The sequence below is a fragment of the Chiloscyllium plagiosum genome, unplaced genomic scaffold (assembly GCF_037043375.1).
Source record: "Chiloscyllium plagiosum isolate Xiang-an unplaced genomic scaffold, Cpla_swu_hap1 HiC_scaffold_27, whole genome shotgun sequence".
NCBI classification, from domain to species: domain Eukaryota; kingdom Metazoa; phylum Chordata; class Chondrichthyes; order Orectolobiformes; family Hemiscylliidae; genus Chiloscyllium; species Chiloscyllium plagiosum.
The window spans coordinates 79,471,530-79,496,461 of NW_028270165.1; the positions used below are offsets into that span (position 1 = coordinate 79,471,530).

A 24,932-nucleotide genomic window follows, 5' to 3' on the forward strand; every position below is an offset into this window, starting at 1 on the left:
TTATTTGGAAGCACGGGTTTTTGGAGCGCTGCTCCTTCATCAGGCGGTTGTGGAGTATAACATGGTAACACAGAATTTATGATCTTCTGATCTTATACTCCACAACCGCGTGATGAAGGAGCAGCGCTCCAAAAGCTAAGTGTTTCTAAACAAGCCGTTTGGACTGTAACCTGGTGTTGTGTGATTTTTAACTTTGTACACGCCAGCCCAACACGGGCACCTCCAGATCATGACAAATTTTAAGTGTCCAAATGCGAATACAAGAGAAAAATGCCAACGCCATTTTGTTTTGCCGAAATGTTTTTTTTCCCTGTGCCTCTGCGGTTTATTCCTTTTGTATTTTGTCTGGCTGCTCAACGTTCCTGTCTTTACCCCAGGGTAGAGATATTCCAATACTAGAGGGTACAGGTTTAGGGTGAGGAGGAAAGATTTGAAGAGATTCAAAAGACTCGGCATCGAACATTCACCCCCTACAGGGCGAAAGTGACGACTACAGATGCTGGAGATTAGGGTCGGGAGTATGTGCTGGAAAAGCACAGCAGGTCAGGCAGTGTGCGAGGAGCAGGAGAATCGACGTTTCCGGCAAAACCCTTCATCAGGAAATAGCTACGTGGAATTGCAGAGCTGTAGCATAATCGAGTGGGTCTGGATGGGATGCTATTGGGAAGGTCGGTGTGAATGGCCTGCAGGGATGATATGATTCCACTGCCTTAGCCACGCGTATATTGAGAAATGATTGCCCCAAGTCTGCTGTGGGAGGACTGGGTTCGTTCGTGGGACACTGATACCAGTTCTGGGGAAGGTAGGATTGTGCTGTCTCTCTCTTCACACTCTGCACCCCCCGTCCATTTTCTCCCCCCCCCCCCCCCCGCAAATTCTCTCTCCTCACACTGCATCCCCAGTCTCTCCCCATAACCCTCTGAACCCCAGTCCTTCTCTCCCCCCCAACCCCTGTCCCCCTCTCCATTTCTCTCCCTTCTCCACCCCCACCAGCGACCGGCCCCGTCCTTTCTGGTGCCTGAGCACTCTTTGATCGCTGTATCAAGCACTTTTAAGGAGAAAGAGAGAATGAGTGGTGACGATTCTACCTGGGAAACAGGGTGTGAGAGAAATGACTGATTTTTAAAATTGAGAATAGCTAAAATCATATATTCAGAAACGTTGTTAAAGTCTGGAAGAATGTTCTTTTTTTAAAAAAAACAACCTGTAGAAATCTTTCTGAAACTTGTATTGATATGTGCACAGTTAGGCCACAACCAAGGACAGGCCGTAAGAGTGAATGAGTGAATAAAAGACAAGTTCCACCTCGCCCATGAGGAGAAAGTGAGAACTGCAGATGCTGGAGGTCAGAGTCGAGAATGTGATTCTTAAAAATTACAACAGGTCAGGCAGCATCCAAGGAGCAGGAGAATCAACGTTTCAGACATAAGCCCTTGCCCTCTCCAGTGTGTGTTGTGAAGCTGCTTAACTGCTTAATCATATCTAGTAGCCGAGCAGAGGCTGATAACAAGTTTGGAACACACGAGAATGACCTTAGCTGAGACCGTGGGTCCATGTCTCACTACAGGACACAATACACACAGGACACAGCTACACAATACACACGCAAACTCTCTCTCTCTCTCTCACACACACACACACACACACACAGACACACACTCAAGTACTCACACGGTCATGCAGACCCACTCTGAAAGACAGGCTCTCTCTCAGACACACATTGAGACACCCCTCACACTCACATCCATGCACACACCTTCTCACACAATTATAGTCCATCACACGCACACTTTACCCAGCATGCACACACACACACACAGACTCTCTGTCTCATGCATACACTCACACATAGAAGTCTTTGGGGTGAATTGCATTTGCAGGATTATATATTTGGAAATAGAACCAGTCTGACTCGAGACTGGGATACAGACAGACTCTAACCTCACAGCTCTCATGCGTTGTCTGACCTGAGGTGTCACCTCCCTTTATAAAACATTAAGTTACCTGGAGAATGTTACTAAAAAGAAGTTCTGGGATTTGCAGATGAATGAACCGAAATCTGCAACCCATTTTAAAAGATGAAAGACTTAACAGGTTTCTTCAATATATCATTTATGTTGCATGACACTATAATCTTTTGCTATATATTCTGTGTCTTACCATCCTACTCAACAGCTACCTGATGAAGGAACAGCGTTCCAAAACCCAGTGCTTCCAAATAAGCCTGTTGGATTATACCCTGGTGTTTGTGTCATTTTAAAACTATGTTTCCAGTGAATACAGCCCACACCTCCCACTGTTGCCAGTAAACTTTGCAATGCCAATGAAACAATAAACCTGCAGTCCTGACAATTTTACAATTTCGAACAATACTAGCTACTCATTCACTGCTCCTTCTGAAACCGACACTGGAAACTCGGTGCTGGTGGCTGAAAGAAATGGGAAGCTGTTGGATCTCACAGCTTTCAATGAGAGTTTAAGCCTGACAGTAAGTTCAGGTAACCTTTACTGTGACCCAACTTTGTTACACCTTCAGATCTCCACATCACAAGGGGTACAAAAAGTAGCTTTTCTTTAAAAAAAGCACCTCAAGCTCAAAGTGCACACACTCACCCCCACTCCCCCCACCACACTTTCTTTATTATTGGTCAGTTGAGTTGTCCCTTTGTAACTGGATTCTTCGTACATCCGGGTAAAGCATGTAGCTGGGACGACTGAGTGAATCCTTTCCGCAACGGCAGTTTCCATCACTGAAAAGGACATGAGTGAATCAGATGGGTTTTTGCCCTCTGAAAATGGTTTCATCCTTAGATTCTGAAGTCCAGACTACTGACCGAATCCCAATTCTGCCATCTGCCGCGACAGGATTCGAACCTGAGAGTCCCCAGAGCTGGGTTGTTAGCGGCGCTCGGCCATCGCTCCTTCCATCCCCCTGCGATGGCACGTGAACGCGCTGGTGCCTCCCCAGGTGGGAGGAGCAGATGAAGCCCTCCCGGCACTGACAGCAGGTGAACGGCCTCTCTCCGGTGTGGACCCACTGGTGGGTCAGCAGTGCAGCTGACTGAGTGAACCCCCTCCCGTACATGGGACACGTGAATGGCTTCTCTCACTTGTGCGTCTCCAGATGGCTGATCCGACTGAAGCCCTTCCTGCACACTGAGCAGGTCAATGGCCTCTCCCCTCTGTGAATACGTCTGTGGGTTTCCAGCACGGATGGGGAAGGGAATCCTTTCCCTCGGTCCCCACATTTCCCCAGTTTCCCCATTGGGGGAGCTTTCCTTGTGTTGGTCTGGGTTTGAAATTACAATCAGAACGGGGACATAGTCTATCCCCACCATGAGGGATGAGACTTTGATTCCCCCAAGCTAAGTAAATGGTGTGAAGCACTTTTCACAGTCAGCGCACTGAATCTCCCTCACTCGGTGTCTCAGTATTCTTCCTGCCACACCAGTTTCCAAAATCTTTCAAGCAAACAAAAGCAACCATGTTTTCTTGATTGGAATGGCTGCTGATATTCAAGTCCCAATGAATCAAGTGGCTCTGTCAGAAGTTGATGTATCATTTGTTTTCAGATTTCTTTCGGCACGTCTTCCTGCAAAAAAAAAATCACAAAATAAGTGATCGTTGGCGGGACACTTAAACGAACATAACATGGGTGGCAGTTCCCGTAGTTTGCCAGATTCCTGCTGATCACATAATACCCAGCACACAGAAACCTGAAATCCCTCATGCAGCAGATAGACTTAGGTGTGTTTAGAGGAAAACTTCATTCAAATCTAATCTAATCTAATCTTCAACTAAATGCGTGTACACATATATATCAATATGCCAATCCTTTCAATGCGGCTCAGTTCCATGAGAAACGACACTTTTAATTGTGAACATGAGGAAAAAAGCATTTTCCAGCGTGCAAACTGCATACGTGCAAAACTGAGGGAATACACAAGGAAAATACCTAAAAGAGAGATAGAAAGTATTTGAGCACCTTTGCAGAATCTGTTCCCTCTCTGGATTCACTCCAGTTGCTACAAGTAAACCTCCCTGGGGGTCAGGCAGCCTCGCATCGGGAAGCACTGGGATGGTCCACTACGACCAGTTTACATGGAGAACACATCTCCACATTAAGCAGCCTCGAGGCAAATTTCCCTTCCTTCCACTTAAAGTTCAAGGCCCGTCAAAGCGAAATTCCCCAGGTAAGGTTGGAAGAATTTCTTCCACGTGTTCACTAATCATTTCTATGAGCACTTTGTTAAAGTTTGAATATTGCGAGTTTTGATAATTAGTGATTCTGAGCGAAATCACAGTTCGAAAAACAGAATGTAAAAATTTAGAAAGAGTTTATTTTTGCACATCGACGATATGTCTGTACAACAGCATATGACACGACAACAGTGAAGATCTTTTGACCTCATTCTCAAACGTGCCTGCCACACGCCAGATGAAAAGCTGAATACTTCTCTGGAAAAACTGCCGAGCAATGCAGGAGAATGGCACAACGCGTGCGCGTTGGGACCAAAACCCAAAAGAAAAACCATTCTCCCCTATTCATTCAACGTCGTCTTTAGCAGCTTTCCCGTATAACGGCGCTCTGTTCTGCACCTTGCCTTCTCATCCGCTTCCCAAAAAAATCAAGTCTCTGAACTTGATTTGTGCAAAAATGGCCCATTTATTTTCTCAAAAAGCACCGTCGTGAAACGATGTTGGGCTGCCTGGAGAACGAATGGGGCAGAAAACAGGCAAGTGAAATGGTGTCGACCCAGCAGAGCGAAGGTGGGCCGCATGGCGTCTATTCAGAGTGAAATCACAGTTCGACCAACAGAATGTGGGAAGTTAGAAAAAGTTTATATTTACACAGCCTCCATACGTCTGCGCAACACCATATAAGACGACAACAGTGAATATCTTTGACATCAGTCTCGAACGTGCATGCCACGCGCCCGACGAAAGGCTGCAGGGACCTGTGGAATACGATGCTGGGCATAGGAGCAGAGTGGCGCAGCGGGAACGTGCAAGACCCAGAGGTCGATGGATCGAAACCATCCCCTGCTGTTGTTCAATGTCTCCTTGAGCGATTTTCCTTTGCGATGGTATTCTGTTCAGCATCTTGCCTTTCAAACGACTTCCTGAGTGTCGAAATGTCCCCTATCATACCGATACTGTCGCGAAACTCACACAGTTCAAGTGACGTGCTTTTGGAGGTCTGAGTGGTCTTCTCCTGTTCTTCGTCGGTTTCCTATGAACTGAATCGCAAAACCACTTCTCTGAGATGCCAATGAGCTGATAATGCGGTGAAGTTGAAACACATGACTTGCTGTTTTAGTCCATTTCCTGCAGTAAAGAAACCAACAGCCATGTAAAAAAGACTTTCTGCGGGATTGCTGTCAAGACAAGTTCTGAACACCAAGCAGGCTGCACAAAAATGCACTGATACCAATTTACCTGAGGGAAGAGTCTCCGGTGTCCATTTCTCTCTGTCCAGACAGCACACCATTTTTCTATCTCTCCGTTAACAAGACCTTTGTAACAAGTTCAAAGTTGCCCATTTCCTCCGCATGACTGTAACTGACTTCTCCTGCCTCACGTAATAGTGTGAGAGAGCAGAAGAGTGAATGGGCTCTGCCTTCCACCAGCACAGCTTGCAAGTAGAAACGAAATGGTTCAATTATCCACCAGTGGAGAGAGCCCGGTCCCTGGGGACGGGACAAACAGCAGCGTCCTGGGAGCAGGGACACAGATTGAGAAGCAGATGTCCTTGAAACTCTTCTCTTCTTGCAATTCTGGGAGCAATGTGCAATGTATTTCGTACTGAGCAAGTCTCAGCTGCTTCAGGGGTTGGCTGCACCCATGGCTGGTGGCTCGTTAGTCTGGGATATGATTCTAGCTTTGGGTCTTCTAGCGAATGCAGACGTGTGAGAGTTCCGGGGTTCCAATCCCAGGCGAACCATCATTCCTTAAATTGACCTGAGCAAAAATGCCCGATCAATTTTCTCAAAAAGCCGCTTTGTTAAATAAGATCGGACTGCCTGAATTAGGGACGGCGCAGAGCTGCCATTGCAGTGAACACGGCGAAGGGAAACACGTGTTCAAAGTGAAAACAGTATTGCAGATTTTTCGCCCGGGCAATCCGAGTCTGAATGAATCCTCTACCTGTATTACGCTCAATTCTGAGGGTGACACTTCAGGAAGCGGGGAAGTGAAGTGATTGCAGACAGCGCTGAACAGGTTAACGTGAATAGTGCCGTCCTGAGGAATGTCAGCAATGAAGGGAGATTGGAAAGTTGGGGCAGCTGTCTTTGGTGAACAGAAGACTGAAAGCTGGTCTGATTGAAGTTTTCCACGTCATGAGGGTTTTAGACAGAGGAAATAATGCAGTGAAAATGCTCCCAGGCCTGAAAGGATCGAGAACGATTTGGCAGAGATTTAAAGTCATCAGGAAAATAAGTAAAAGTGACATTAGGAAGACCGTTTTCACACAGGGAGTGGGGTCAGTAAGTCGCTGTCTGACAGTGACAAAGAGGTAGATTCAATGGACACAAAAGGGAATTCGGTGGTCACGTTCAATGTAACAATGTGCAGATTTACAGGGAGAAGGCGACAGAATGAGACACTTATTTACATATTGTGTTGAACCAGCAGAGCTAAGGTGGGCTGCGTAGCCTCAGTCTGCGCTGTCCCACATTTCGTGATTCTGAGTTGGACCAACAGAACTTCGGAAATTTGACAACGGGTATATTCTGCCCACCAGGATACTCCATCACAGCAATGAAGGTGTTTTGACATCATTCTCGAAGGTACATGACACAATGCAGATTCAAAACCGAGTATTCCTTTGAATCACTGAGTAATTTGATAACAGTTATTCAGTTGAGGTGAGCGGAGTTGCGCATTGGGACCTATCCAGTTGATAGGTCGAAGCCGTTTTCTCCTGTGTGATAGTCCCACCAGCACTCCAATTTGCTGTGCTTCCGGTCAGAAGATGCAGCTCACTATCCCATACTGACACACGGGCCACGATGACCCAGCTGTGGTGACAAGCTTGTGAAGGTCTGAGTGCTCTTCTCCTATCCTCTGTCTGGCTGCTATGATCCGAATCATCAAACCTCTCTTCTCCGAGATAGGAATAAACTGGTGAAGGTGAAACACATCAGTTGCGGTGTGTTCCATGTGCAGGAGGCCCTGCAGTAATTCCCCACGCTGTTTCACACAGCAGCATCCTCTCGGTGAATTACTCTTGGCAAAAAAATCGATTGAACCAAATCAGTGTCCGCCACTGGATTTTACTGACACCGTTTATAAAATTCAGGCTCACCGTTAATGTAGAGAGGGGCCGTCAGACTAGAGTTTCCGCTCCTTCTGTTGAATAAAGATAATTTTAACTGTCCAGTGAGAGGAAAGGATTTGCTGTTGGTGGGAAACATTTCTATCTGAACTCGCTGTCACTCTCATGATAGATTGAAACATAAAGCTTGGAATCTTTGGATTATGTTGTAAAAGTATCGGTATTATGTTACTCACACCGCGCTGTCACCAACTGAGCGAAGCGGCTGCCCAGGGGGAGGCGGCTGTGTTTCAATCCGGTGATGAACTGGGGGAGTTGCGCATTTACCCAGAAAATGGGCACACCACCCCCCTGACACAGGGTTCACAAATCAAACAGATAGCAAAGCTTCCCGTGTGATCGAAAGTTTCCGCAATGAAGATTTGTCTCAACAGATATACGGAGTGAACCTACTCGTTTCTTGATTTGAAACGCAAGAAGTTGACGTTAGTGAGCCTGACGTGATTCGAACACGCAACCTTCTGATCTGGAGTCAGACGCGCTACCGTTGCGCCACAAGCTCACGGTTGGGCAGGAATCTGTATTCATGCTTAAGGGAAGTGATCGCACTGCAATGATTTTACGTTATGAGTAACAACGGAGATCAACAGTTCATGTCTGTTCTGTCTCCCCACCCCCCCCACCCCCCGCACACCTTCTGTCTCTCGAAACAATTTACAACTCTACCTCAATAAAAAGGTGAAAGAACTGTGGATTCTGTATATCAGAAACAAAAAAACAGGAGTTGCCGGTGACCCTTCCACAGAACTGATGGTGACTGGGAAAACGTTGGTTTATATGCAGGAGATATTGTGGGAGGAAGGCGGATGCAGTTAATGATAGATCAGGACAGAGCCCAAAGCGAGGGAAGAACTGTTGGACAGGAAAAGGAGTTGATAACGATTTGCGTGGGAGGGTGAATGGAGACTGTTCATGGCTAAGAATAGGTAGTGTGTAATGACAGACTATGTGATAACAAGGCTTGGTGTGTGTGGAAGGGACGAGGATACTATGGATTTCAGGCCCTAGAATTATTGAATTCGATATTGGGACCGGAGGGATGTATGGTCTCCAAGTGTAATATTCGGCGCTCTTCGTTCTGCTGGTGCTGAGCTTCGCTGGAACACTACAGCAAACCTGAGACAGAGATGTTGGCCAGGGAACAGGGTGGGGTGTGGAATTGGCAGGCAACTGGAAGCTCAGGGTCTTTTTTGCAGGTAGAACGTAGATGTCTGTGCAGCAGTCACCCAGTTTATGCTTCGTTTTTCCCAATGTAGATGAGACCACATTGTGAGCAGCAAATGCAGTAGACGGGGTTGTGGGAAGTGCAGGTAAAGTGCTGCTTCATCTGGAAGGTAAGTTTGGACCCTTGGATAGTGAGGAGGGAGCAGGTAAATGGGCTGGTGTCACACATTCGGCAGTTGCAGGGGAAAGTGCCTTTGGACTATTGAGGTGGGAATGGGGTTAGGGTTGATGGGAATGAAGGAAGAGTGGACCCAAGGTATAACTCCTGCCCATTTACCTATCTGCCAAAGAGTGGAATTTGTTAAGTGTGTACAAGGACATTTTCTAACTCACAATGTGGATGTACATACTGGCGAGGGTGCAAAACCTAAGGGCCAGCAACCATAATTCTATTAACATTAGAATAGTGATTGAAAATAATATATCAGATCTAAAAGTTGAAGTTCTAAATTGGAGAAAGACTCAGGTATTAGGCAAGATCTTTCAAAAGCTGATTGGGGCAGATGTTCGCAGGTTAAAGGACTGCTGGAAAATGGGAAGCCTTCAAATATGAGATAACAAGAGTCCAGACACAGTATATTCCTGTTGGGGTGAAAGGAATGGCTGGTAGGTTTAGATTAGATTAGATTAGATTACAGTGTGGAAACAGGCCCTTCGGCCCAACAAGTCCACACCGACCCGCCGAAGCGCAACCCACCCAGGTTGGGGAATGCTGGATGACTAGAGAAAATGAGATAAAGAAGGATGCATATATCAAGTATCGACAGAGAGATTGAGTGAATCCTTACCGTATAAAGGCAGTACGAGCATACTTAAGAGGGAAATCATGAGGGCAAAAAGGGGACATGAGATAGCTTTGGCAAATAGAGTCATGGATAACCCAAAGGGTTTTTATAAATACATTAAGGACCAAAGGATAACAAGGGAGAGAATAGGGCCCCTCAAAGATCAGCAAGGCGGCCTTTGTGTGGAGCTGCAGTAGATGGGGGGGGGGGGGGGGGTGTTGCGGGATACTGAACGGATATTGTGCATCAGTGTTTATTGTGGAGAAGGGCATGGAAGATATAGAATGTGAGAAAGTAGATGGTGACATGTTGAAAAAATGCCCATATTACAGATGAGAAATTTCTGGATATCTTGATATGCAGAGTACCCTAGAACTCTATGGGAAACTGGGGAAGTGATTGCTGGGCCTCTTACTGAGATATTTGTATCATTAATAGTCACAGGTGAGGTGCCGGAAGGCTAGAAGGTGGCTAATGTGGTGCCACTATTTAAGAAAGGTGGTAAGGAAAAGCCAGGGAACTATAGACCAGTGAACCTGACATCCGTGATGGGCAAGTTTTTGGAGAGAATCCTAAGAGACAGGATTTACATGTATTTGGAAAGGCAAGAATTGATTAGGGATAGTCAGCATGGCTTTATGCTTGGGAAATCATGTCTCATGAACATGATTGAGTTTTTTGAAGAAGTAACAAAGTGGATTGATTAGGGCAGAGCGATGGACGTGATCTCTCTGGACTTCAGGAAGGCATTCATCAAGGTTCCCCATGGGAGACTGGTGAGCAAGGTTTAATCTCATGGCATGCAGGCACAACTAGTCATTTGGATACAGAACTGGCTAGAAGGCAGAAGACAGAGGGTGGTGAAGGAGGGTTGCTTTTCAGACTGAAGGCCTGTGACCAATGGTGTATCACAAGGATTGATGCTGGATCCGCTACTTTTTGTCATTTATATAAATGATTTGTATGTAAACGGAGGAGGTATAGTTAGCAAGTTTGTAGATAACACCAAAATTGGAGGTGTAGTGGACAGCAAAGAAGGTTACCTCAGATCACAACGGGACCTTGATCAGATGGGCCAATGGGCTGAGGAGTGGCAGATGGAGGATAATGTAGATAAATATGAGGTGCTGCATTTTGGAAAAACAAATCAGAGCAGGACTTTTACACTTAATGGTAAGTTCCTTGGAAGTGTTGCTGAACAAGGAGACCTTGGAGTTCAGGTTGAGAGTTCCTTAAAAGTAGAAACGCAGGCAGATTGGATAGTAAAGAAGGCGTTTGGTGTGCTTTCCTTTGTTGGTCAGAGCATCGAGGATAGATGTTGGGAGCTCATGTTGCCACTGTACAGAACATTGGTCAGGCCACGTTTGGAATATTGCATGTAATTTTGATCTGTTTCCTATCGGAAAGATGTTGTGAAACTAGAAAAGGTGCAGAAAATATTTACAAGGATGTTGCCAGGGTTGGAGGTTGGAGGGTAGGAAGGTTTTATGGGGATTTGGGCCAAGTGCTGGCAAATGGGACTAGATTAGGTTAGGATATCTGGGCTGCATGGATGAGTTGGACCGAAGGGTTTGTTTCCATGCTGTACATCTGTGTCACTCTGTGAGACTCCATGGGATTCTCTACCCAAGAGAGCAGTTGAGACAGCTTCATGAAGTATATTGAAGACACAGTTGGATGGGTTTTTGCATGGTAGGGGAATTAAGGGTAGTCGGGATAGTGCAGGTTGGTGGAGCTGTGATCTTAATGAATGACAGAGTTGACCAAATGGTCTACTCCTGCTTCTGTTACTATGAATCTGTAACACTGCATTTCCCGCGGCCGGAGTTTTCCCACGGCACAAAGAAGGTTTTCTAAAGTATATTTAAACCCCTTGCTTTGCTTGAACTCAAACTGCATTGACTTGGAGGAGAGTGGGATTTGCAAAGTGCCCGCCCCTCCACACGTGCCTCAACTGCAGGACAGCTGTCCGGCCCGCCCTCCATTGTTGACGTCACAATGCTTATGCAGCCCTGTCAGTTTCAGAGTGAAACTCCCTCCCTCTGGGCAACATCTGGGAGCCAAGCAATGTCTCCCCCTTTCCATATACCATCCTCCAGCAGCGAGGGGGAAGGGGAGGTCGGGGTGGGTGAAACACTGTTCACTTGTAGCAACCGGAGTGAATCCAGGGAGGGAGCAGACACTCCAAAGGTGCTCAAATACTTTCTATCTCTCTTAAAGCTATTTTGCTTGCGTATTCCCTCAGTTTGGCACGTATACAGTTTGCACCCTAGAAAAGGATTGCTCCTTTCCTCATGTTCACAACTAAAAGATTAGATTCTCAAGGAACTGAGCAGCATTTAAGGGATTGGCACATTGCTCAAAAAATGTAGAACGCTCGTGGCCTGTGAGTCGTTGGTCTCGGGGTGTGATTCTCGCTTTGGGCCTTCTAGTGCGTGGGCATGCGAGAGATCCCGGGTTCAAACCTCAGGCGAGTCCTTGTTTCTTACACTGCCTTGTGCAAAAACGGCCAGTCGATACTCTCAAAAAGCAGCTTCGTTTAACGAGATGGGGATGGGGCAGAGTTCCCGTTACAATGAACGCGGCAAGGGCAGCACTTACTCAAAGTGAAAATGCATTTTACTTCACACAGAGGGTGGTGGGCGTTTGGAACGCGTTGCCATCAGGGGTGGTAGAGGCAGGCACGGTCGATTCATGAAAGATGCGTCTGGATAGATGCATGAGTGGGTGGGGAGGAGAGGGCTACAGATGCTGAGGAATTGACCGACAGGTTCAGACAGTACATTTAGATCGGCTCAGGCTTGAATGGCCTGTTCCTGGGCTGTAAACTCTCTTTGTTCTTTGTTCTATATGGTGTATATCTGATATTGTTAGCTGTTGTAAAAGTTTCTGTTGTAATTATTATTCACCTTCTAATGTAGTAATGGAGTTACGTCCTTTTTTTGTCATAATTTTTTATTTAATAAGTCAGCAGGAAGTCATTCAGCAATTTTACTGCCTTTCTTTTCTCAAGCAGCCTTAACATTTCATTTTCATATCCTTGATTCAGCTCCATTTCCAGCATCTTTGTCGGCAGTTTGTTCCATGTTATTGTGACTGAAATGAAGTTTTCCTCCATGCACAGCTAAGCCGATCTGGCTGCATGAGGGTTTTCAGGTTTCTGTGGCCTGGATAAAATGTGATCAGCAGACATCTCGCAATCTACAGGAATTGCCACCAATGTTATGTTCATTAACTGTACTGACAGTGATCACTTATTTTGTGATTTTTCTTTGTAGGAAGATGTGCAGAAAGAAATCTTATAGCAATTGATACATCAACTTCTGACAGAGCCACTTGATTCATTGGGACTTGAATACCAGCAGCCATTTCAATCAAGAAGGCATGTTTGCTTTTGTTTGTTTGAGAGATTTTGGACAGTCCTGTGGCAGGAAGAATACTGAGACACCGAGTGAGGGAGACTCAGTGCGTTGACTGTGAAAAGTGCTTCAAACCATTTACTCAGCTTGGAGGAATCAAAGTCTCACCCCTCAAGGTGGGAAAGGCTATGTACCCGTTCTGTTTGTAATTTCAATCCCAAAGCAACACAAGGAAAGCTCCCTCCAAAGGGGAAACCTTGGAGTCTTTGGGAAAGGATTCTGCAGATGGCTTCAGTCGGATCAGCCATCTGCAGACGCATGAGTGAGTCCACAAGGGAGAGAAGCCATTCACGTGCCCCATGTGCGGGAGGGGTTTCACTCAGTCAGCTGCACTGCTGACCCACCAGCGGGTCCACCCTGAAGAGAGGCCGTTCACCTGCTGTAAGTGCCGGAAGGAATTCACCTGCTCCTCCCACCTGCGGAGGCACCAGCGAGTTCACGCGCCATCGCAGTGGGATTGAAGGAGCGATGGCCGAATGCCAAGTGCTTATGCACGAAACGTCGATTCTCCTGCTCCTTGGATGCTGCCGGACCTGTGCTTTTCCAACACCACACTCTCTGATCTCCAGCATCTGCATTTTTCACCTTCTCCTCGAGAGCAAGGTTGGACTTGTCTTTTATTCACTCATTCACTCCTTACAGCCTGTCCTTTTTTAGATTAGATTAGATTAGATTACAGTGTAGAAACAGGCCCTTCGGCCCAACAAGTCCACACCGACCCGCCGAAGCGAAACCCACCCCTACCCCTACATTTACCCTTTACCTAATACTACGGGCAATTTAGCATGGCCAATTCACCTGGCCCTGCACATCTTTGGACTGTGGGAGGAAACCGGAGCACCCGGAGGAAACCCACGCAGACACGGGGAGAACGTGCAAACTCCACACATTCAGTCGCCTGAGGCGGGAATTGAACCCGGGTCTCTGGAGCTGTGAGGCAGCAGTGCTAACCACTGTGCCACTGTACCACCGTGCCGCCCTTTGTTGCAAGTTTCAGAAAGATTTGTGCAGCTTTTTTTTTGAAAAAAATTAACATTCTTCCCGACTTTAACGAAGTTTCTGAATATATCGTTTTAGTTATTCTCAATTTTAAAAATCAGCTATTTCTCACATGCCGTGTTTCCCAGGTAAAGTCATCACCATCCATTCTCTCTCTTCCCTGAGAAAGACTTCATACAGCGATCAAAGAGGGCTGAGGCACGAGAAAGGACGATTGTGGGGGTCGGGGGGGGCGGGCGGTGAGGGGGTCGCTGATGGTGGTGGAGAAGGGAGGGAAATGGACAGGGGTTCAAAGGGTTGGGGGAGAGAATAGAGGGTGCAGTGTGAGGAGAGAGAATGGGCAGGAGGCAGTGGATGGGGAGAAAATAGACAGGGGGCAGAATGTAAAGAGAGAGACAGCACAAATGCCATCTTCTCCAGGACTCGTGTCAATGTCCCACGAACTGGAACCCACTCTTCCCACATTTCTCAAATACGCGTGGCTAAGGCAGTGGAACCATATCATCCCTACAGGCCATTCACACCGACCTTCCCAACAGCAGGAGAAAGTGAGGTCTGCAGATGCTGGAGATCAGAGCTGAAAATGTGTTGCTGGAAAAGCGCAGCAGGTCAGGCAGCATCCAGGGAACAGGAGAATCGACGTTTCGGGCATAAGCCCTTCTTCAGCCCTTCCCAACAGCATCCCACTATGACTCACTCGTTTACGCTACAGCCCTGCAGTTCCCCATGGCTATTTCCTGACGAAGGGTTTTGCCCGAAACGTCGAGTCTCCTGCTCCTCGGATCCCGCCTGACCTGCTGTGCTTTTCCAGCTCCACAATCTCGACCCTAATCTCCAGCATCTGCAGTCCTCACTTTCCCCCAGTAAGGGGTGAATGTTCTCGTCCTAGTCTTTTAGATCTTTTAAAATCTTTCCCCACACCCTAAACCTTTACTCTCTAGTTTTGGAATACCTCTAACCTGGGGAAAAGACAGAAACGTTGAGCAGCCAAACAAAATGCAAAAGAAATAAAATGTCGAGGCACAGGGAAAAAAAATCAGCAAAATAAAATAGCTTCGGCATTTTTCTCTCGTATTCGCATTTGGACGCTTATTATTTGTCATGATCGGGAGGTGCCCGTGTTGGACTAATGTGTACGAAGTTAAAAATCGCACAACACCAGGTTACATTCCAATCGGCTTGTTTGGAAGCACTAGCTTTCGGAGCGCTGCTACTTTATCAGGTGGTTGTGGAATATAAGATCGTAAGATCATAAATTCTGTGTCCCACAATCAGCCGATGAAGGAGCAGGGCTCCGAAAGCTAGTGCTTCCAAATAAGTCTGTTGGACTATCACCAGGTGCTTTGTGATTTTTAACTTTAAAATTTGTAACAAATTCCTGCACACTGAGCATGCTCCGCGGTGTCAGCAAGTACTGCGCATGACCGCCAGTGTCAGCAAGCACTGCGGAGACTCTTGGGAGTACGCAGAAACGGCACGCGAGCGCCTTTCCGTGGAGCAGTGGACAACCTTGGAGGACCGGAAGGAGTCTGGTCCTCCTGCCAATCAGAGCAGGCCATTGTGGAAATGCGGAGGTTGGACCATGAGCTCTGAAGCTGCTGCTGCTCTTTTCTCTCTGCATAAGGTTAAACTTCACCCCAGACTGTAACTTCCTTCCTCTGTCTAACATTTGTGAGTACAACAGTGTTTTTCTCACCACCTTTTCATTCTGGGGTTCAAGAGTGAACCGAGGGAGGGGCCAGACTCTGGAAAAGTTGATCCAGGTCTGTGTGTCAACTTGCAAACACATGGAAAATGCAGTACCACAATGTGAAGTTCTAGCCTTTGCAGTATAAAAAAAAGCTGAAAGGAGGTGCATTGTTTAAATGGTGATCTGTTGAGATGTGGCGAAAGTGAGATGCTGGAGATCAGAGTTGAATATTGTGGCGCTGGAAAATCACAGTAGGTCAGGCAGCAACTGAGGAGGAGGAGAGTCGATGTTTCGGGCAGGAGCCCTTCATCAGGAGTGATGTGTGGATAGACCAAGGGGCCTCAGTGTCCTTCTACACCAGTCACTGCCAGTTGTCAGAAAGTGCAGCAAGCAATGAGCAAAGCAAGTGGTATATCAGCAAGAGGAATTGAGTTCAGAAGTGGGGATATCTTCCTGCAGTTAGGTCGGTTATTGAATGTATTCAAGGCTGAGTTCATGTGACTTTGAAGAACAAAGAAGTTATGGGAGAAGGCAAGAAAATGGTTTTAAAACCAGTACAGAACAGTTACAGAGTCATACAGCACAGAAACAGACCATTTAGTTGAACTAGTCCATGCTGGCGGTGTTCTGAAACTAACCTGGTCCCACCTGCCAATGATTGGCCTATACCCCTCCGAACCTTTCCTATTCATGTACTTATCCAAATGTCTTTTAAACATTGTAACTGTACCTGCATCCAGCAACTCCTCTGGACATTGATTCCTCAAACGAACTACTCTTTATCTTTTTTAAAAAAGGTGCCCCTCATGTCTTTATAAAATATTTCTTTCTTCACCTTCAAAATTTGCTCCCTCATCTTGAACCACCCACACTAGGGAAAGAATACCTGCCGTTCACCTCATCTATACCTCTCATGATTTTATAATCCTCTCTAAGGTCACCTCTCAACCTCTGATGCTCCAGTGAAAAAAGTCCTAGCCTATCCATCTAGATGCAGGTATATTTATATCCAGTTATGAACTGTTCAATACTGGCGAAAGCTGGAAAGACAAATGACCTATTCCTGCTTCCAATTCTCTCACTGTGTCCAGGACAGCAAGAGACCATACGACATAGGCACAGAAATTAAGCCATTTAGTCCATCAGATCTGCTCCACCATTCAATCACGGCTTATACGTTTCTCGACCCCATTTTGAAATATGGATTTTGGAAAGGCAGATCAGGGCAGGATCTACACATTTAATGAGGAGTGTTGTTGAATAAACATACCATGGAGTGCTGGTTCATAGTGGAGTCGCAGGTAGACAGGGTAGCAAAGAAGGTGTTTGGTATATTTGCTTTAATAGGTCAATGCATTTTAATACAGATGTTGGGAGGTCATGTTGCGGCTGTACAGGACATTGATTAGGCCACTTTTGGAATACTGTATTTGGTTCTGGTTTCCCTGCTACAGGAAAAGTGTTACGAACCTTTGTAAGGATTTGGAAAAGATTTACAAGGCTATTGCCAGAGTTGGAGGGTTTGAACGATATGGAGAGGCTGAATAGACTGGGCTGTTTTCTCTGGATCATTGGGGGCTGAGGGTTGACTTTATAGAAGTTCATAAGGAGCATGGATAGTGTGAATAGCCAAAAGTTTTTCCCCAGAGTAGGGGAGTCCAAAACTAGAGGTCATAGGTCTGAGGTGAGAGGGGAAATATTTAAAAGAAACTTTGCAGGCACCTTTCTCACGCAGAGGGTGTTGTGTGTATAGAATGAGCTGCCAGAGGAAGTGGTGGAGGCTGGTATAATTAAAGCATTTCAAAAGGCATCTGGTAATAGGGAGAATTGAGAGAGGTATGGGTTATGTGCTGACAAATGAGACGATGTTAATTTGGGATATCTGGTCAGCACGGACAATTTGGACTGAAGGAAAGCAGAAGTGTCATTGTGAAGACTGGACTTTCAGAGCAGCTTTCAAAGATGTTTTGTCCTGACTGGGAGCAGAAGCTACAATGAAATCTTTCATTTGTGAGACAGCAACTGAGTGAGTGAGGACATTCAGGATATTGGTGGAAAGTGGGAATTTGTTGCAATGTGGAGTTGAAGTGATTTAAGTAAAGTGTGCTGAGCAAGGAGCCTAATGAAGGCTTAGGTGAGTTTTTGTTTTAAACTGCTCATTTCTTTCAGCCTCCAACATTGTATTTCCAACGCTGTCCATCAGTGGGAGTGGTGAATCAGCAACTGGTATCGTTAGAAGCCTTATGATTTTCAGTACTGCAGGTATAGCATTGTCTCATCAGCTTTGTAAAGATTACTGGCAGCAGCGGGAGGCGTGGGCTGGATTCACTAGAAATGATTAAGCAGTTAGATAACACATGTACAAGAGGGCAGGGTGGGACTTGTCTTTCGATTTGCAGAAGGTGGGAGGTTCTGGTGCTGTGGTCCATTGCAAACACAACTGCGGTAAATCATAGAATCACTACAGCGTGGAAGCAGGCCATTCATCCCATCAAGTCCACACTGACCCATCTGACGAGCATGCCACCCAGACCCACCCTATCTAGTTGTTTCTATGGTGGGTGAGACTAGGTCACAAGATTAGGAGGAGTAGGTTTAAGACAGAGGAGAAGGAACTGCTTTTCCCAGAGAGTGGTGAATCATTGGAATTCTCTGCCCAAGGAAGCAGTAGAAGCAGCCATATTCAAGACATAGTTCGATGGGATTTTGTATGGTAGGTGAATTTAGAATAGTCAGGATAATGCAGGTAAGAGGAGCTGAGACGATGGATAGATGAGCCATGATCTTAATGAATGGTGGAGTAGCTCAATGGACCAAATGGCCTACTCCTGCTTCTATTACTGGGAATGTATGAACATGCATTTTTTATAGCCAATCCGTATCAAGGCAGGTGAGCAATGTAGTGATGTGGAAATGAACATCAGAGAATGATAGAAAGGGACACGGAAAGTAAATGTCCTAGTCCAAAGATGTGCAGGTCAGGTCAAATGACCATGCTAAATTGTCCATAGTGTTAGGTTCATTAATCAGAAAGAAATGGGTCTGGGAGGGTTACTCTTCAGGTGTCGGTGGACTTGTTGGGCCGAAGGGCCTGTTTCCACACTGTAGGGAATCTAATCTAATCAATCAAAACTGGATTCTACAGAACACAAGAATTGAAACTGAAGACTGTATGGCTGAATGTGTGCTGCAATGTAACAAAACTGAATGAATTGGCTGCACACATTGAAGAGAATAATTATGATCTGAGACTCCTTACAGGGACATGGCTTCAGGATGACAAGGATTGGATCTAAATATTGAGGGGGTACGTGGCATTCAAGTTGAATAAGAAGTGAGGTAAAGGTCGAGGGTTGGCACTGCTAATCAAAGCACTAATAACATGGTACTCTGGTGTCAGCTCCGATTTTAGGTCCTGATTTTTCTTTCCTCTTCTCCCTGTTCCCAGAGAAAGATGTTGTCTGTTCTCAGCTCAGCTGGCTTTCTGCTGAAACTTTGAGTCCCTTTTACACCTTCCAGAGCAATAAAACATTCAGTCGATCAAGGCCCAATCCACAATATTCTCAGCCTGAGAACCATCCAGACTGAGAGAATCATCGGAGCAGGGAATAAAACGAGAAAAATGAAACAAAATGAGACATAAATGCACATTTGGTGCTTAAAGTGTGTTCATTAGATAGTAAACCAGAATTAGGGGTGTGCCAGGATTCTTATCGTCCCCTACTTGAGGAATTCTCTCTCCCTAACAATATTTACATCAACAGAAATAAAGCATCTGTTATCAAATAGACATAGAGATATACAGCACGGAAATAGACTTTTTGATCCAACACATCCATGCTAATAAGATGTCCTATATAAATCTAGTGTTCCATTTGCCAGCATTTGGCCCATATCCCTCCAAACCTTTTCTATTCACATACCCATCCAGATGCCTTTTAAATGTTGTAATTGTACCAGCCTCCACCACTTCCTCTAGCCTATTTACCCTATCCATGCCCCTCATGATTTTATAAATGTCCATAAGATCACCCCTCAGCCTCTGACACTCCAGGGAAGCAGCCACACCCTATTCAGGCTCTCCTTATATCACAAACGCTCCAACCCTGGCGACATCCTTATCAATCTTTTCTGCACACTTTCAAGTTTCACAACATCGTTCCTATCCTACAGTAGGGAGACCAGAATCGAATGCAAGAATCGAAAAGTGGGTGAACCAATGTCTTGTACAGCTACAACATGACCTCCCAACTCCTGTACACAATGCATTCAATGAGTCAAATGGCCTCTTTCTGCACTGCAGCGATTTAATGATTTGATTTTGTATCAGAGTCAATTTCAGTCACTATCTCTGGTTTATGGTGTGTCAGGGTGGGATCGCTGGTACCAGAATTGCTTGCAATAATCCAAACGTGGCCTAACCAATGTCTTCTACAGTCGCAACATGACCTCCCGACTCCTGCACTCAGTGCACTGACCAATAAAGGCAGGCATATCAAACACTTTCTTCACTATGCTGTCTGTGTGCGACTCCCCTTTCAAGGAACTATGAACTTACCATCAAGTCATACAGCATGGTCATGGACCTTTGGTCCAACCAGTCCATGCCAACCATAATCCCAAACTAAATCAGTCTCTCCTGTCTGCTGTTGGCCTGTATCCCTCCAAACCTTTCCTATTCATGTACTAAAACAAATGTCTTTTTATTGTACCAACATCCACCGCTTCCTGAGGAGGTTCATTCCACACATCAACCACCCTCTGTGTAAAATTAGTATTTGAATGGCAAGGATGAGATTGAATTGAAATGGTTCATTAAAATAAACAGCTTCTACTAAACCCCCTACAGCAGGTATGGTAGCAACTCCAACTCTGGAATCTCTCAAATCGATATTTCCATGGAGTGGAGGGGGGAGTAAAGTGTTGGATTCACAGAGGTGGAGGTTTTCTGAGAGTGTAAAGCTAAAATTAAACCCTGTGCTTTGCTTGAGCTCAAACTGCATTGACGTGGAGGAGAGCGAAAGGAGTTTGCAAAGTGTCCTCCCCTCCCAATGTGCCCTCCCTCCCCCATTGTGGACGTCTCAACGTGGAGGTAGCCCTGTCAATTTCAGAGTGAAACTCCCTCCCTCTGGGCAACATCTGGGAGCATAGCAACGTCTCCCCCTTTCTATTCCTCATCCTGGGAGGGGGAGAGAGAGAGGCGTGGGTGGGGGGTTGTGTTGGGTGGAGACTGTTCACTTGTAGCAACTGGAGTGACTCCATGGAGGGAGCAGGCTCTCCAAAGGTGCTCAGATGCTCTCTGTCCCTCTCAAAGACATTTTCCTTGTGTATTCCCTCGGTTTGGCACGTATAGAGTTTGTATTCTGGAAAAGGTTTACTTCTTTCCTCATGTTCAAAATTATAAGGGTCGTTTCTCATGGAACTGAGCAATATTTAAGGGATTGGCACATTGGTTTCAAATGTAGACATCTGTTGCTTCATATGGTGTATATCTGATATTGTTGGCTGTTATAAAAACTTTGTGGCTATGATATTTCACCTTCTAATGCAGTAATAGAGTTACGTTCTATATCTCTTGTCTCTTTTGTATTTTCTAGGACAGCAGGAAGTCATTCAGTAACTTCACTGACTTTCTATTCCCAAGCAGTTTTGACATTTCAATATCATATTTGTGATTCAGCTCCATTTCTAGCACCTTTGTCGACAGCTTGTTCCAGGTTATTGCGATCTAAATTAAGTTTTCCTCCAAACATACTGAAGGCTATCTTGTTGCATGAGGGTTTTCTGCGTCCTGCATAATATATGGTCAGCACTCATCTGGCAATATACAGGAATTGCCACCGATGTTATGTTCATTTAACAGTACTGACAGTGATCACTCAATTTGTGATTTTTTTTTGGAGGAAGACATGCAGAAAGAAATCTGAAACAAATGATACATCATCTTCTGACAGAGCCACTTGAATCAATGGGGCTTGAATATCAGCAGCCATTCAATTCAAGAAGAAATGTTTGCTTTTGTCTATGTGAGAGATTTTGAACACTGGTATGGCAGGAATAATACTGAGACACCTGAGTGAGGGAGATTCAGTACGCTGTCTGTGAAAAATGCGTCAAACAATTTACTCAGCTTGGGGGATCAAAGTCCCACCCCTCACAGTGGGGAGAGACTATGTATCCATTCTGTTTTGAATTTCAAACCCAGCGCGACACAAAGAATGCTCCCCTCATGGGGAAACCATGGAAATGTTGGGACTTTGGGAAAGGGTTCCCTTCCCCATTGGGGCTAGACACCCACAGACGTGTTCTCACTGGGGAGACGCTGTTCTCCTGCTCAGTATGTGGGAAGGGATTCAGTTGGCTGTGCAGCCTGCAGACACACTAGCGAGTTCACACCAGGGAGAGGCCATTCACCTGCCACCATTGTGGGAGATGATTCATTCAGTCGTCCCACCTGTAGTCACACCAGCAGGTTCACAGTTGGGAGAGGCCGTTCTCCTGCTCTCTGTGTGGGCAGTGATTCATCGATGCATTCCACGTCCTGAAACACCAGCGGGTTCACCTGGGGGAGAGGCCGTTCACCTGCTCTGAGTGCAGGAAGGGATTTGTCGATTCTTACACCCTGCTGACCCACCAGCCGGTCCACAGCGGAGAGGCGCCGTTCACCTGCCCTAAGTGCGAGAAGAGCTTCAGTCATGTGGGCAACTTGTGGAGGCACCAGCCAATCCACAACAGGGAGAGGCCGTTCACATGCTCTGTGTGCGGGAAGGGGTTCACTCTACACTGTAATCTACCAAAGGGTCCATATCATGGAGAGGGCGTTCATGTGCTCTTCGTGTGGAAAGGGCTTCACCCGCTCCTCCCACCTGCGGAGCCACCAGCGAGTTCTGGAATATTTTGAGGATGTAACTCTGAAGATGGGCAAGGGAGATCCAGTGGATGTAGTGTACCTGGACTGTCAAAAAGCCTTTGATAAAGTCCCACAAAGGAGGTTAGTGAGCAAAATTAGGGCGCATGGTATTGGGTGCAAAGTACTGACTTGGATTGAAAATTGGTTGGCTGACAGGAAACAAAGACTAGTGATAAATGGCTCCCTTACAGAATGGCAGGCGGTGACCAGTGGGCTACTGCAGGGATCAGTGCTGGGTCCGCAGCTTTTTACAATATATATTAATGATATAGAAGATGGTATTAATAGTCACATTAGCAAATTTGCTGATGATACAAAGCTGGGTGGCAGGGTGAAATGTGAGGAGGGTGTTAGGAGATTACAGGGTGACCTGGACAGGTTAGGTGAGTGGACAGATGCATGGCAGATGCAGTTTAATGTATGGTTATCCACTTTGGTGGCAAGAACAGGAAGGCAGATTACTACCTAAATAGAGTCAAGTTAGGTAAAGGGGTAGTATAAAGAAATCTGGGTGTTCTTGTACACCAGTCAATGAAGGCAAGCATGCAGGTACAGCAGGTAGTGAAGAAAGCTAATAGCATGCTGGCCTTCATAACAAGAGGGATTGAGTATAGAAGCAAAGAGTTTCTTCTGCAGCTGTACAGGACCCTGGTGAGACCGCACCTGGAATATTGTGTGCAGTTCTGGTCTCCAAATTTGAGGAAAGATATTCTGCCTATTGAGGGAGTGCAGCGTAGGTTCACGCGGTCAATTCCTTGAATGGCAGGACTATCTTATGTTGAAAGATTGGAGCGACTGGGCTTGTATATCCTTGAGTTTAGAAGACTGAGAGGGGATCTGATTGAGACATATAATATTATTAAAGGATTGGACACTCTGGAGGCAGGAAACATGTTTCCGCTGATGGGTGAGTCCCGAACCAGAGGACGCAGCTTAAAAATAAGGGGTAGGCCATTTAGGACAGAGATGAGGAGAAACGTCTTCACCCAGAGAGTGGTGGGTGTGTGGAATGCTGTGCCACAGAAGGAAGTGGAGGCCCAGTCTCTGGATTTGTTTAAGAAAGAGTTGGATAGAGCTCTCCAGGATAGTGGAATCAAGGGTTAAGGAGATAAGGCAGGAACAGGATACTGATTGAGGACGATCAGCCATGATCATAACGAATGGTGGTGCAGGCTCGAAGGGCAGAGTGGCCTACTCCTGCACCTATTGTCTATTGAGTTCATGTGCCATTGCAGGGGGATTGAAGGAGCGACGGCCGAGTGCCATTATCGACTGGACTATCAACCCAGTTCCGGGGATTCCCGGGGTTTGAATCCCGCCGAGGCAGATTATGGGATTGGAATTTGGTCAGAAATGTGGAGTTCTGAATCTAATAATGAAACCATTTTTGGGGGGAGAAACTGCCATCTAATTCACTCATGTCCCTTTTAGGAAAGGAAACTGCCATTGTGGGAAAGGATTCACTCAGTCATCTGAACTGCATCCTTTATCCGGTCTGACCTACACCTGACTCCAGACCCACAGCAGCATGGTTGACTCCTGACTGCCACCCCCCCATGGCAAATGAGTGGGAGTAACTTCAATGAATACAGTGTGTGGGTTGAAATTGCTGAGTGAGGCAATATTTCCTTTAGCTTCAGGCTGTACCAAGGATCCAATTATAAAGGGACAACTCAGCGCTGACCAACAGTAAAGGAAGTGGAGTTGGGAGGAGTGTGTGAGCTTTGAGATGTTTAAAAAAAAAGCTTCTTTTCATACACTTTTTTTTGCTGGGGAGATCTGAAGCTGTAACAAAGTTGGGTGGCAATAAAGGTTACTTGAACTTAACCCCAGTCTCAGACTGTTAATGAAAGCTATGAGATCCAATAGGTTTTTGTTTTAAAGCTGCTCATTCCTTTCAACCTCTTGCACTAAGTTTCCAATGTCATGTATCAGAAGGAGCAATGAATCGTTAGAAATTGTAAATTTTTCATCTCTGCGGGTATTGCATAATTTCATCGACATTGTAACGTTTACTGGCAGCACCGGGAAGTGTGGGATGTATTCATGAGAAACAAAGTTAAAAATCATACAACACCAGGTTATAGTCCAACATGTTTATTTGGAAGCACTAACTTTCGGAACACTGCTCCTTCATCAGGTGTTTGTGGCGCAGGATCATAGGAGAATTTATAGCAAAAGATCGCAGTTTCATGCAACAGAAATGATATAGAACAAACTTAGATTGTTGTGAAGTATTTCATCTTTTAGAATGGGTTGCAGGTTTTGGTTCATTAATATGTAAATCCAAGAACTTGTTTGAAGACACATTCTCGGGACAACTTCAGGTCTGTATCCCAATCTTGAGTGAGACTGGTTCTGTTTCCAAAGTAGGAATTTATAAAATCTCACATGGATTGACTGCCTGCAGATTGTATTTTGCTCAAAAAGCGCACAATGTATCTGCAAATATAATTCTGCAAATTCAAAATCACACAAAAGCCTTATATGTAAGTGTGCATGCATGAGAGTATGTGTGTGTGTGTGTGTGTGCGAGCTTGATAAAGTGTGTGAGTGATAGAGTATC

The 24,932-nt window shown here is 45.8% G+C and overlaps 1 protein-coding gene and 1 non-coding gene across 2 annotated transcripts in view; both read right to left on the minus strand.

Annotated features, from left to right (window-relative positions):
• LOC148144635 (uncharacterized) overlaps positions 1–24,932 on the minus strand; it is a 333,213-nt gene that overhangs the window by 125,619 nt on the left and 182,662 nt on the right. The gene's annotated exons all lie outside the window — the stretch shown is intronic.
• trnaw-cca (transfer RNA tryptophan (anticodon CCA)) lies at positions 7,770–7,841 on the minus strand. Its single transcript has one exon. It is a non-coding gene; the product is annotated as a tRNA-Trp (tRNA).